Here is a 13,970-nt window from a genome sequence, read left to right on the forward strand (position 1 = left end):
AGAAAAAATGGATTTATATTAACAATATCAAATATTGTACATGAGTCCCTCTTAGAACCTAATTGGGGAATGTCAAATACATTTCCTCTTGAAATATATTGGCATCGAAATGGTGACTATTCATCACCCAAAACTTTTACTTCAAACCGAAATCATTATATCTTGAACCGTTTTCATCATATTGAAAAAGAAAACAAAAAATCTAAATTAAATATATTTCAGTATACCATATTTCTTATTCTTATAATTTTAATCACATTATTTTCTTTTTATTATGTGTACATATATTTGTTTGATACCTTAGGAGACTGACTTCCAGCTGCCAATACTATTTGAAGTAACCCACCCCATTCCCTTTCTTCCTCCTAAAAATGTATCTGTATAACATAGAAATAAAATTTTAATATATTATAAAAAAATAGATACAATTTCTTCCTCCTAAAAATGTATCTGTATAACATAGAAATAAAATTTTAATATATTATAAAAAAATAGATACAATTATGTCAAATCAAAATCCAGTTTTAAGTGATACAGAAGAGATGGAGGAAAATGATTCGGATACTTCAGTGGAACTGGAAGACTTGAATAACCCCTCAACTTCAACTTCTACTCCAAAGACAAAAAAATCAAAACTAAATCGATCCAGCACGACACAGGATGATGATGATTCGGATACTTCAGTGGAACTGGAAGACTTGAATAACCCCTCAACTTCAACTTCTACTCCAAAGACAAAAAAATCAAAACTAAATCGATCCAGCACGACACAGGATGATGATGATTCGGATACTTCAGTGGAACTGGAAGACTTGAATAACCCCTCAACTTCAACTTCTACTCCAAAGACAAAAAAATCAAAGCTAAATCGAACAACTCCCAAAAAATCAAAGCTAAATCGAACAACTCCCCAAAAATCAAAGCTAAATCGAACAACTCCCAAAAAATCAAAGCTAAATCGAACAACTCCCCCAAAATCAAAGTCAAACCGAACCAACACCCGTCAACGAACACGGGGAACCTCACCAGGCCCAGACACTAGAAGGAGATCATCTTCGGATATTGGATATAACAAACGTATATTATTTCCATTTAAATATTCTATCACGATGAATGATGTGGTAAAAGAGTGTAAATATAAGGTAATAGTATCTGAAAATATAAATCACATTACATTTAACAAGAAATTCTTTACATTTGTAAATTGTAAAACTTTACCATTAAGATTGTTAATTCACCAGTATATTACATTATCAATGTATATAATTATAAATACCAATTATGAACCCAGTTCACGTGGTTCATGTTATCAAGCTGATGGCTCCTATCATTTTCCCACGTCGTTTTGTGGAGATTTGCTCATTATCCGAAAAATATATGACATTGTTGGCCTGGGAGGAATCGGTAGAAATCTTAAATGGAAGATAAATCCAGCTCATGTTTCAGATAATGGTATTCTTTCAAATTATTGTGCACAATACACTGAAAAAATTAATAAATCAGTTTCTAGAAACAGTGAAAATAAAAATATATTCATTTATATGAAATTACTAACTAATTTATGGACATTTTTAACTGTACAAAAAGATAATGAGTGGCAAAATGCTCTTAGAAATAATCTTATTGATGAAATTGGAAAATTAAGTAAAATAATGAGAGTAACATGTGAAAATATTTATAAAGTAGGTTTTTGTGTTGAAAAATCTCCAATATATACACCAGAAAATTTTGCCAAATATTTAGATGAAGTAAGAAATATGAAACACTTAAATTGTAATGTTAGTAAAATGTCTAAGGAAGAAGCGATAGAACTTCATTTTTCCCTATTACAAAAATTTAATGATATTATAAAAACTGATACTCATATGTATGAAGTTCAATATTATCTGGCATATATACCACCAGATCATTGGAAGGAGTCTCAAAATGAAAGTAATGAAGTTAACGGAGAACAAGTTTTTTATAACAATTTAAACAAGTTAAACTTTAATCCATATACATGCAAAATATCTATTATGTAAATCCCGTTTTCATTTAATCGAAAGAGAGAGTGAATGAGAGAGAGAGAGAGAGAGAGAGAGAGAGAGAGAGAGAGAGAGAGAGAGAGAGAGGAGGACTCAAATAGAAAACGGGATTCAATGAGATGATAACAGTTTCCTGTCAGGCTATATACAAGACAGAGCCCCTCCACACATTCTTCACAGTTGCTCTCCACACGCGACCAGGTCAGTGTTCTCATTTCCTTACCATAACAGATTTTTTTTTTTATATATTATACCAGAGTGTTTGTTTTTTTTACAGTGAAACTGTGGGTATGGGTTGTTAATGTCATCCCAATTTGTGCTTGTGAATATTAATTTGGGTTTTAATCTTTTAATAGTGACGAAAATATATCTTCGTTTCCCTTAAAAAAGTCGCTTAATGCTGTAATGATAATGTGACGGTACTGTGGTAATTCTCCAAATTCGGAACTATTTAATATATCCACCGTAATGAGATGAGGTGGAATATTTTGTATATAATCATAAAAACATACAAATATACGGAAAAAAGGAGATACTAGATTTTTACAGTTTAGTGTTTTATTTTCTTTGCTCATGGTATTGCCTAACTTTATATTTTTAAGGGATAAGCTATTTTTATATACAATTAGGAGGAAAATTATATAATAGTCTAAAGCTTGTCCTCGTATGTCATAAACTGTCCAATATAAAGCATCCATAAACTTTTCATCATTCAGATATTTCTCGCTCTGTGAGGCAATGAGACAGAGCCGATCCACACTTGATTCACAGTTGATCTCCATCCACGCGATCAGGTCAGTGTTCTCATTTCCTTGCCATAAAGGATTTTTATTTTGATATTCTAATAGACTGTGATATATATCACTATGGTTCTCAGATAAATATGCAAGTGATGGTTTTATGAATGGTGAATTAATTTTATAGCAAGAATATATTAGGCGATATAAAATAGGAATATATAAATATTTTTTAAAAGTATCCAATAGTTTTAAATCATGGAGATAAATCATGTGATATAGTGCGCCATGAATTGCTGATTCCATTGACTCGTTTGGCAATATATCTGTAAAGAGAGAATGAAATATTTCACCAATGGCATGAATCATAATGCGGAAAGTAATATTTTCATTAAAATAGATTGGGATGGTTTCAGATTTTTGAGCAACATTTATAAATTCTTTAACTGCCCATATATTTGTATCATTTACATCGCCCAGTTTATTTAGAAAAAATACGGAATATTCACGAAGTTTGTCAGATATAAATTTAAGAGAATTTTCTGACCACTTTTCAATTTTATTTAATAAATTATTTTCATGAAGTATTTTTTGGAATTCAGGAGACATTTTGAATTTTCCACTTTTTATCTTACCAGAAATATTTCTTTTTCTGTGTGAAGAAATAAATATACTTTGTAATTTGGGAATCAAGAGTTTAAATATACATGATATTGATAGCAATTCATGGCTTAATTTTTCTCCATTATCGCCTAATTCCCATATATTTTCAGTTTCCAGTGTATTGAGAGCGGAAAATATAAGATCTGGAATGTTAGTCATCACACCATGTCTAGGAAGAAAAATGTTAGTATCACGTATATAAAACGTCATGTTAACTTCCCTGACCAATTCTGGTGGAAGGATAGTTTCAATGGGGATCACTCGACTTATGATTTGAATAAACCAATTAGTTAATCTACGGGGATCTAGAATAAGATTATTTTCTGTTGTAGATATATCTAGAAGAACCACTGGAAGACATCCCACAATACGTGTATCTTCTTCCTTTTGTTTGTGCTCCGTAAAAGTTGATTCCAAAGAAGTTAATGAATTTAATTTTAGTTTGAATAGGTCACTAATGTATTTACGATTGGCCCAAGTTATAATTACATCCCCTCCAGGAGTGTTGAGTATTTCTTTAATTGAAAGTGTACATGTTTTTTTATGGACATCATCTTCGTCTTTATACTGAAATACGATTTGTGAACTAGGTGGAGAGGCTACAAAAACATTTGATGGTTTTTTATGCCAGTTAAAATTCGTATCCATTTTTTTATGTAAAAAAAAACTTAAAATTATGTTTAAAAAAATGTTAACATTCATAATAATTTTAATAGCATCAGGGAGTGTGGATAGTAATGAACTTGAAGTTATTATCAAACCTGGTGTTGTTTTTGCCCGCCAGTATAAAACACTGTTAGTAGATTCACAGGAAAGATTGTTCTATAGTTTCAACTTTACAATTTATGAAAACATTTTCAATCAATTTTTAACTCTTTTGAATAGTTGTAAGCAAAAATGTCCTTTTGAAACATTTAATGGAATTTATAAACTTATTCGAATTATTAATCGACAACAAGAACTTATAAAAAAATATAAATTTTTAAAAAATTCTGATACAATAATATCCAATGATCATTTTGTATGGAAATATCCACATAAAGAAATTATTTCTGAACAAATTATTTTTTTCAAGGAAACAATTGAAATGTTAAATTCAATTAACCAAACAGAATTAAATCGTAGAGAATTGTGTGTATATATCAGTTTTATACATAGTACCATAAATACAATTATATCAGACATTGAACACACAGAAGTAGAATTAGATTTAATGTATTCTACAGGAATACTCTCAAGATATATTTTCAATCGTTTACCATTTGAAAAGGACTTAATTCAGATTCGAAATCGAAAAAAATTGATCTTTAATGATTCATCAATTGATGATTTAATGTCAATTTATTATAAACTCTGCCGGGTGTCAGTATATTATACTGATAACAGGTTTATATTAGTAGTTTATTTTCCCATAGTTACCACCAATAATCCACCTAATCATGGATTTTTGTATTCAGTAATACCAGTTTATACAAATGTTAACGAAAAATGGAGTGCATCTTTAGAAGTTGAAGATAACAAGTACTTAATGGTATTACAAATTGAAAGTGAATATTGGTATATGGTAATGTCAAAGGAAAACTTTGATGTTATTAATAGTACCTTAGTCATCATTAGTTTTTCATATTTTAATTTAAATTCACACAAATCTCACAATTGTATTAGTGCTGCTTTTAATCAATCTGATGAGGCTATTTTAGAATTATGTAATTATAAATTAACACAAAAATTCAATCCTATATTTATACCTATTGTACCTGGAATTTGGATTTATTCTATTAATAATATCTTAAAATTAAACATATTATGTGGTGGTAATATTAGTCATCGCTTATATCAACAACATATATTATATCCGGGTGTTAGTTTATTAGAATTGAATAGAGCATGCTATGCCTTTTCAAATTTTTCAGAAACATCATCTGATGGATTAAGATTATTTTATAATTATAATACGGTATTTTCACATCTAAATAAGATACTAATAAATACACATCAATCTACTAATTTCCTGAAAAAAATAATTGAGAACAATAATAATCCCAATACACACATGCATTTAATCGATGTGTATTATTTGTCAATAATAAATCAATATTTTATTATTTTATGTATATGCCTTATATCCATATTAATTATATATATAATTTTTTCAATATGCTTATGTCATTATTGTTATAAACACTATTGTAATGCTGCTACTACTACTACTACTACTACTACTACTACTACTACTACTACTACTACAACTACAACTACAACTCCAGTTAACACTATGACTTTAACAACTAGTAGTAATACACAACCAGAATCCACCCCATTAATAATGTCATCCTTTTCATTACCCCCTAATCTTCCCCCCTATCCTCCTTTACCCCCTAATCTTCCCCCCTATCCTCCTCCTCCCCCTCCTTCTTCTTCTTTTTCCTCTTCTTTTTCTTCTTCACCTTCTTTTTATCCTCTGCCTTCAGCCACTATATATATGAATGAGAATTCTATTTATGATTCACCACGTGAACATTATATGACAATGAAAGTAAATAAATAAAAATGATTACTATTATTTATTTTCTTATAATAATTTACTTAATTATATGTACAATAATTATAGGAGGTGAGGCGATACAAAGAAAAAGAAAGTTATTTCACTATGGTATAACAAGACAAAAAAATATATCGTCATTAGAATGGTATATTGATCAGGCTGAAAGCGATGATGATGCATTAGATAATAATCCATTATTAATTTTATCAACATATGGACATCATCAGGATGACAATCATCATCAAGCCTGTAAAGTGTGGGAAGGTATGAAACTAAATCAGTGTTGTATATTTTTACCTTATCCTTTATATTCTAAAGAAGGTAATGAAATATTACCAGCTAGTGCCTCCTGGCAGGATGGATATTGGTTTGAAATATCTCCTACTAATCCCCTAAAAATACCTACAGTTCCAGTATGTTCAACCACATTAGGTAAATTAATATGGCAAGATTACAATTTCACGTGTGAATGTACAACTCATGGATTATTTAGTGGAAAACATTGTGATCAATCCACGTCCAAACTTACTATAGATAATGGATGCAAAAAAGTTGGATGGATTCATGATCTGAATATTGTAGACATATCTAAATTTAATCCAGTCAAAGAAGGCATATGTGTAGAATGTTCTATTCCTGAAACAGTACCGAATATAGAAGGAATGGAACCTTCTTGTATCCATGTTCACCTTAATAATAATTCTTCCTCTCTAGACATAACCACCACCACCACGACTACTAACGCTTTATATAGAACAAATGTTCCATCTGATACCAAGGCACCTTGCGTGTACGACGCGTTAAATGAAAATAATTACAATGAAATTAATAAATATGTAGAAGGATATGGTTGCTCATGTGACTATTTCAGTGGTTACGTTGAGGTTTTAATTCCTTCATTAGTTGGCCTGTTTCGTGAAAAAAATTTGATTAGTAATGCCTGTGTGAAAATTGGTCATAACACAATGGACCCTCATCGAGTTGATTTGGCTTACTATACACTAGAGAATGGTGGCAAACCTTTACAAATGCACACTTACTATGAACTCGAACCCCTTTTCCAACCCCTGATGTCTAAAGCCAAATCAACATTAAAAAGTGATGTTGAATTTATTATAGATCAACCGGCAATAGCAAAGGTAAATGCCTGTGATTGGATGAATCGTCACATTAAAGCTGATCCACACCAAAAACTATGGCGTTTGAGACATGATGAACGAGGAGATGACTGGCCTGTGGTTCATAAGACAAAATTGATTAATCATTATAGGCGCCGGCAAGAAACTTATCCCCTATATATCTATCGATTAGCGGTTAGTCCTGGATATGAAGACAAGCATTTTTATGAGACGACTGACGATCGTCGACTATCTAATGCTATTTGGGGCCATCCAATTGTATTCAGCTATTACTCAGAGAGTATTTGGCATGAACTTACTACCCTTAATCCCTTGGGAGTAACTGAGGGGTGGTATTTTGGTTTAACTATGCTCACTCAACCAGGTCATATAGTTCGACTAGATACACGTGGACAATTTAGGAACCCAGGTGAGGTTATACCTAATGTGGTTCCACCTGATTATCATGATTTAATTGACCCCCGGCAACCTATTGCTCATCCAGGTATATTATATATTACGTATGTGGTTAATACTTAATCTCTCTCTCTCTCTCTCTCTCTCGACTTGATTTGACCTTTAACACATTGATCTCCTTAGAGCCACACGCTGTGCATGGTCCAACACCCAACCCCACTACCCCTCTTGACTACGATAACTGCGTCGCCAGGGAATCCCCAAAATTCCCCTGTGACTACTATACCCACAGGCCAGGGAATATAAATATATCCCTGTGACTATAGATCGACTCACGTGCCAGGAAACATACCCCTGTGACTACGAATTAATAAAGTACATTGAAGAAATGGAAAGACAATCAGATGACAAACAGCCAACAACGCCACCTCCCCTTTCTATATATGTTAATGAAGTATTTCGACCTATAAACCAGGAAGAATCTAATAATAGTGATAGTAGCATCAGTAGTAGCATCAGTAGTAGTATCAGTCTAAATGATGTTGATGTTAATAATCTTTTAGAAATCAATAACTTCAGTAGTAAGAGATTTAATAAGATTGTAAATAGCTACCTCATGTTTGAAGAGGATAATATAATTAAATTATATTTTGTAAATGTAATGAAAATGTTGGTTGATAATAGTAGTAATATTAATAACGTTATTTTAAAATATTTCATTTATGTTTTAAGTCTTTATTGTATTTCTATGTATTATTTTTACAATATTTATAACATTTTTAGTGTTATATCTTTAAAAGTAGTAACTAGAGATGATGTGAATTTTTTTAAAATGTTTCAAAACAAAAATATACAAACATTTAAGTATATTTGTAAGAGTCAAGATAAAATTAACATTCTGATAAATAGTCCTATTCTGTCCCTCAACAAAAACATTTACAATAGTTTATGCCATATAATGTTTATTGTAAAATTTAGAGGTCAATATATTAGCGACATGTACAACCAAATGTTGTTTACAATATCAACAAAAATAGTTGAAGGGGAAAATGGACTTTATTTTTTTCAAAATTTGGAGTGTGATAAATTTAATATCGAAAGATGGAATCCGGATAAACTATTTCAGTTATAATCAGCTTTATTATAAAGATTCCTGCCTTTTCGGAGGAATTTCAGTATTATCTTCATTCTTTCTCTTTTGTGAAATAAATTGTGGACGGTGGCTAAATAATGGAACCTGATTACTTTTTACTCTAATTATTTGTGAATTAATATTTTCATTGTTTACTTCTGGGAAATAGACTATACCGTCATCATCCAGAAAAATTCCATTTTCTTTATCATATTTAAGATCTACAGTGAGTTCATTTTTATGCTTAATTTTAATTATTTTGTTTTTATATATATATATATGTCCATCTGTTTTAACCCGGTTAATAAATTCTTTAATGTTGGGATGTGTCATTTGATAATAACAATTTTCAAACTGTATATATATTAGAAATATATATAAATAATTATAAAATAGTACCACACATTTTATCCAAATCACTTTGGTCAAAATTACTTTTTCCAAGACATAGAAAGTATGGTGCTAATTCAATCATACAAGGAGAACACACACTTAAATACTTACGATGATCACCCACAAAATTACTTGGTTTACGCCAATTAAACCGAAATGATATCTTGGCTGTACGATAATTACATAGAGTGCAGGATGTTGTTTGTAATTCTATTTTATTAGCCTGAGACATTAAAAAAACAAAACCTTTAAATGTATCATTTCTAAATGATGATACACTCAGTCCTGCAATTATCACATCGATTCCACAACCTTGACATACATGAACAAATTCAGTTAAATTTTCGGGATAAAACAAATGAGCATCGTCGATAAAAATAGTATCAAAGTGAAGAATATAGTCTTTATAATCTAAGTAAGTTTCACTCCGGATTTGGATTTCAGTCGGAATTATTGATCGACATTTTATTTGTTTTAATTGTACACATCTAGGCAAAATCAAAATGGTTTTATTTTTATTTTCTCTGCAATGTGTTTCAGTAAGTTGCAAAAGTCGAGACGATTTTCCTGAGGCCATTAAACCAGTAATAACTGTCAAAGTGCCCTCTCGGTTTTCGTGTTTATTAAACAAACTGACAATAGTTTTGTATTTATCCAAAACCAATGACTCTCTATGGTGGTGGTCTTTATAAATATTTTCAGGGGAGTTTTGTATTCCCCAAACCTCTTTTATTGATGTTCCATTGAATGAGTAATCCAAATAGGTATATGGAATTCGATTATAGGAAATGGGATGTTGCTTAATTATTTCATCCATGTGGCTAACATCAAAATCCAACAAAGTCTCATCAAACTTATATATAAGCAATGTTTTTCTAACATCTTTCAATGTAAGAGAACCTGTCAAAATAGAATTTAGTATTGATTCACTTAGATTACAAAGAAGTATAATATGGGCATTGCGAAATTCAGATTCCAAATGACCATATTCCTCATCCTCATGCTCCATTGGATCATATATCCAGCTAGGGGATACCGCATTTGCAGTTAGACGAATATCATACTTAAGTTGCACACAATTGGAACCCATACACAAACTGTAAATCTTAACTTGGGGTATGTCCAAAAAACATTTGTCAGCATAATAAATAATTTCTTTTCCTAGTCTGTCTATTAATTCAATTGGAGATGTAATAAGGGTGGATTTAGTATCATCTGCCATGATTATGAGATACCCCAGTCCAAGCTCAGTTCAGGACAGCTGGAATAATTATAACTTATAGTCTTAATAAATACCTTTTATATTATTTATCATATTAAAAAATCTTATGCTAAAACATGAATAGTTCTTCTAATAATCTAATAAATTTTAAAGTTGTTGGGAATGATATGATTACTAACCCTTTACAGTTTCCTATCAATTCTACTGATGACATTACAAAATTTTTAAATACTACGTTAATTCCGGGAAATTTACCCATTCTCACAGATAATGATACATTAAATTATGTTACCAAAGAAACTCTAGAATCTCTTATTAATTCTTTGACACAACTATTGATTAGTCTTCCTGTTTTCCCTGCCAGACCAGCTTTAGAGTGGACAAAGAACGTGGAAAATGCTGAAATTTTAAATATAATTGACGATTACATTAAAAATTGTCAGCATCTAAATGAAGAAGCTCATTTAAAAGAATCAACAAAGAGGGCTGAAGAAATCAGTAAATTATTTGATGAAAAACTAAAAAATCTTACAAATTCTGCACAAACAATCCCACCCATAATATATGCACAACCACCTCCACCACCACCAACCCAACTGCCCCTACATACACACTCTTCATTCCATTATTCACCCCATCAACAATTCCCTAGTTCTTATTATCAATGTCAGTGTCAATATACCCCCACTTCTCCTTACTGTTATTATCATTCCCATCCTCCTCTAACAAGTGTTGTTACCTCTTCTCCTCCTCCTCCTCATCCTTCTCCTCCTCCCCCTCCCCCTCCCACTGTCAACCCCACCCATACTCATCAAAATCCTTATATACCACAATCTCCCAATACCCAATTACCATTCACCTCTCAGTCATCACCACAGCAGCAAACATCCCAATCCTCCCCACCACCACAATCTTCCTAAAATGGCAGATGTATTGAAAAGACAAAAAATTAAACTTCCATTTATGGCCCATGATATGTATATATATGTTGAATATTCATTACATGAGACAAATGTAAATATCCCTGTAGATGATCAGGAAAGCATATTCTACATATCTAACAAGGGAGTTGGTATGAGTCTGCATAACAAGAAAACTGGAAATTATTGTCGAATTGTAAAACTTGCCATATATAATTCGAATGATAAAAAAATTATAGAAAAATGTTCCAACCAGTACTCTTTGCCAGGTTATATTGCTGGTTATGAGGTGATTGAATGCCTGTTGTTTGCTGCTAAAACCATTGCTACTGAACACAATGTTTTTTCCATAATTCAACGTCCAGTTTTCATTGTGTGTAATGAAAGATTAATTATTGATATTTTGCATTATATAATAACAAATCTAATGATTAACGATGTATGGTGTAATGAATGGAAATGTGTTCCTAAAGCTAAAGATAAAATCAAGATCATATTATGGACATTTACAAATTTATCTGATTGGATGGAAGCCAAACGTTTATTTAAAACTGCTATTGTTCATAATTCCCAATTAAAATACTCTCTCTCTCATACGACCAACCTATCCCAGTTAAATTTTTGTAAACTTCAAGATATTTTACCCAGTTACTATAAAAATGTAAGTCGCGAAAAGAGACATGCCCATATAATTAATCGGCATAGACAACCCATTGTAATAAAGCCTAGAATATATGTGAATTTCAATCCTCAGGATGAATTTGGAACAAATATTACTACTCAATACAATAATTGTCTTAAGGTTTTTAACAGGTAATAAATAATTACTTATTATTTAATTAATTTTATAGTTTTAGTTAAAACTTTTATGTATTTATTTGAATATAAATTTAATAATGATGGATTACTTTTCCCTAATGATTTATAATATCGGGCACTATGAACTGCTTCATATACAATTAATTTAAAAAGAAATAAATAGTCTTGGTATGTTACAGAATCCCCCCACTCCTGCCATATGATTGCTTCATTTTTAGTTGAACGACATCTTTTCATTTGATTAAAAATTGAAACAAGATTTGTTTCTTCATGTAAAATGGCGTTTTTTAAAATGTCATGTTTACTGATTGTCCAACAAGATATGAGACCTAAATTATAGTCACTTCCAAAAAATATAAAATACAATACTGTTAAACTAAATAGTTGTTGAGAATTTATATTTAATTTAACCATAATATGATTATAATTGTTTAATCCAATGCATGATTGTCCATTATATGGTGGGATAACCAACATAACACGATCATCCTCTCGAAGAATGTACATTGCTGATATATCAGAGTCATTACTTATAATTATGTAACGGGAATTTTTATTTAAAATTTTATTAATAAAACGAAATAGAGTTATTTCACCCTCATTTCGTTGATCAAAAGGTAATGATTCAGTTGATAATAGAAATATGATATTAGGATGTTGAATGTCCATTTTTTTTTTTATCATTGCAATTGTACATTTTTCTAAGGATAATTTTTCATGGGGAGAAAGAATGGAAAAGGGGTCAGATTTTTGTTGATTGCTACGATTTTTTGTAAAGAGAGACTTTCCATCCATAACAAAGTGTATTATCATATTATTACAAGTTCTTCCCTTATTATTAGTATTAGTATTAGTATTAGTATTATGATAATCATCATCGTCGGTGTTATTGTTACTTAGTAAATTCATGAGAATATCACAATAGGCACAAATTATATTACATACTTTTTGGGCTGTAGCATTGATATCAATTGTTCCAACTTGTTTCCCTTTTATGGTATGTGCATGGAAAAAAACTGAACCATCAATCCCAATATATTTTAAATGGCTAAGACCTGAAGGAAAGAATTTCTTTAAATATTGATTTAGCTCTTTGTCATTTTGAACAGTTAACATTATCTTGGTATTAGTTAAACATTTGTTGAAGAAATGAAGACCCATAATATTGTATAAAAAATAAGCTTTTGTAAGTTCTTATATAATAGTTGAGATAAAAATATATAAATTATATTATTAAATTAATGCTTCATTTCCAGAATCATCGGGTGAATGAAATAATAACCACCTCCAGAAGAAACATGTGAAAATGGACAAATTAAAAAAAAAAAACTTTGTTTTGAAGAAGTCTTCTAAAGAACAAAATCTAGAGCCCCGGAAAAGTGTAACCAACTTAAGAAGGACAGGAGGCCCCATTGAAGACCGACAGACGGCCCAAGAAGACAGGAAGAAGTCTTCTAAAGAACAAAATCTAGAGCCCCGGAAAAGTGTAACCAACTTAAGAAGGACAGGAGGCCCCATTGAAGACCGACAGACGGCCCAAGAAGACAGGAAGAAGTCTTCTAAAGTACAAAATTTAGAGCCCCGGAAAAGTGTAACCAACTTAAGAAGGACAGGAGGCCCCATTGAAGACCGACAGACGGCCCAAGAAGACAGGAAGAAGTCTTCTAAAGTACAAAATCTAGAGCCCCGGAAAAGTGTAACCAACTTAAGAAGGACAGGAGGCCCCATTGAAGACCGACAGACGTCCCAAGAAGACGGGAAGAAGTCTTCTAAAGAACAAAATCTAGAGCCCCGGAAAAGTGTAACCAACTTAAGAAGGACAGGAGGCCCCATTGAAGACCGACAGACGTCCCAAGAAGACGGGAAGAAGTCTTCTAAAGAACAAAATCTAGAGCCCCGGAAAAGTGTAACCAACTTAAGAAGGACAGGAGGCCCCATTGAAGACCGACAGACGTCCCAAGAAGATGGGAAGAAGTCTTC

The sequence above is a fragment of the Procambarus clarkii genome, unplaced genomic scaffold (assembly GCF_040958095.1).
Source record: "Procambarus clarkii isolate CNS0578487 unplaced genomic scaffold, FALCON_Pclarkii_2.0 HiC_scaffold_108, whole genome shotgun sequence".
NCBI lineage: Eukaryota > Metazoa > Arthropoda > Malacostraca > Decapoda > Cambaridae > Procambarus > Procambarus clarkii.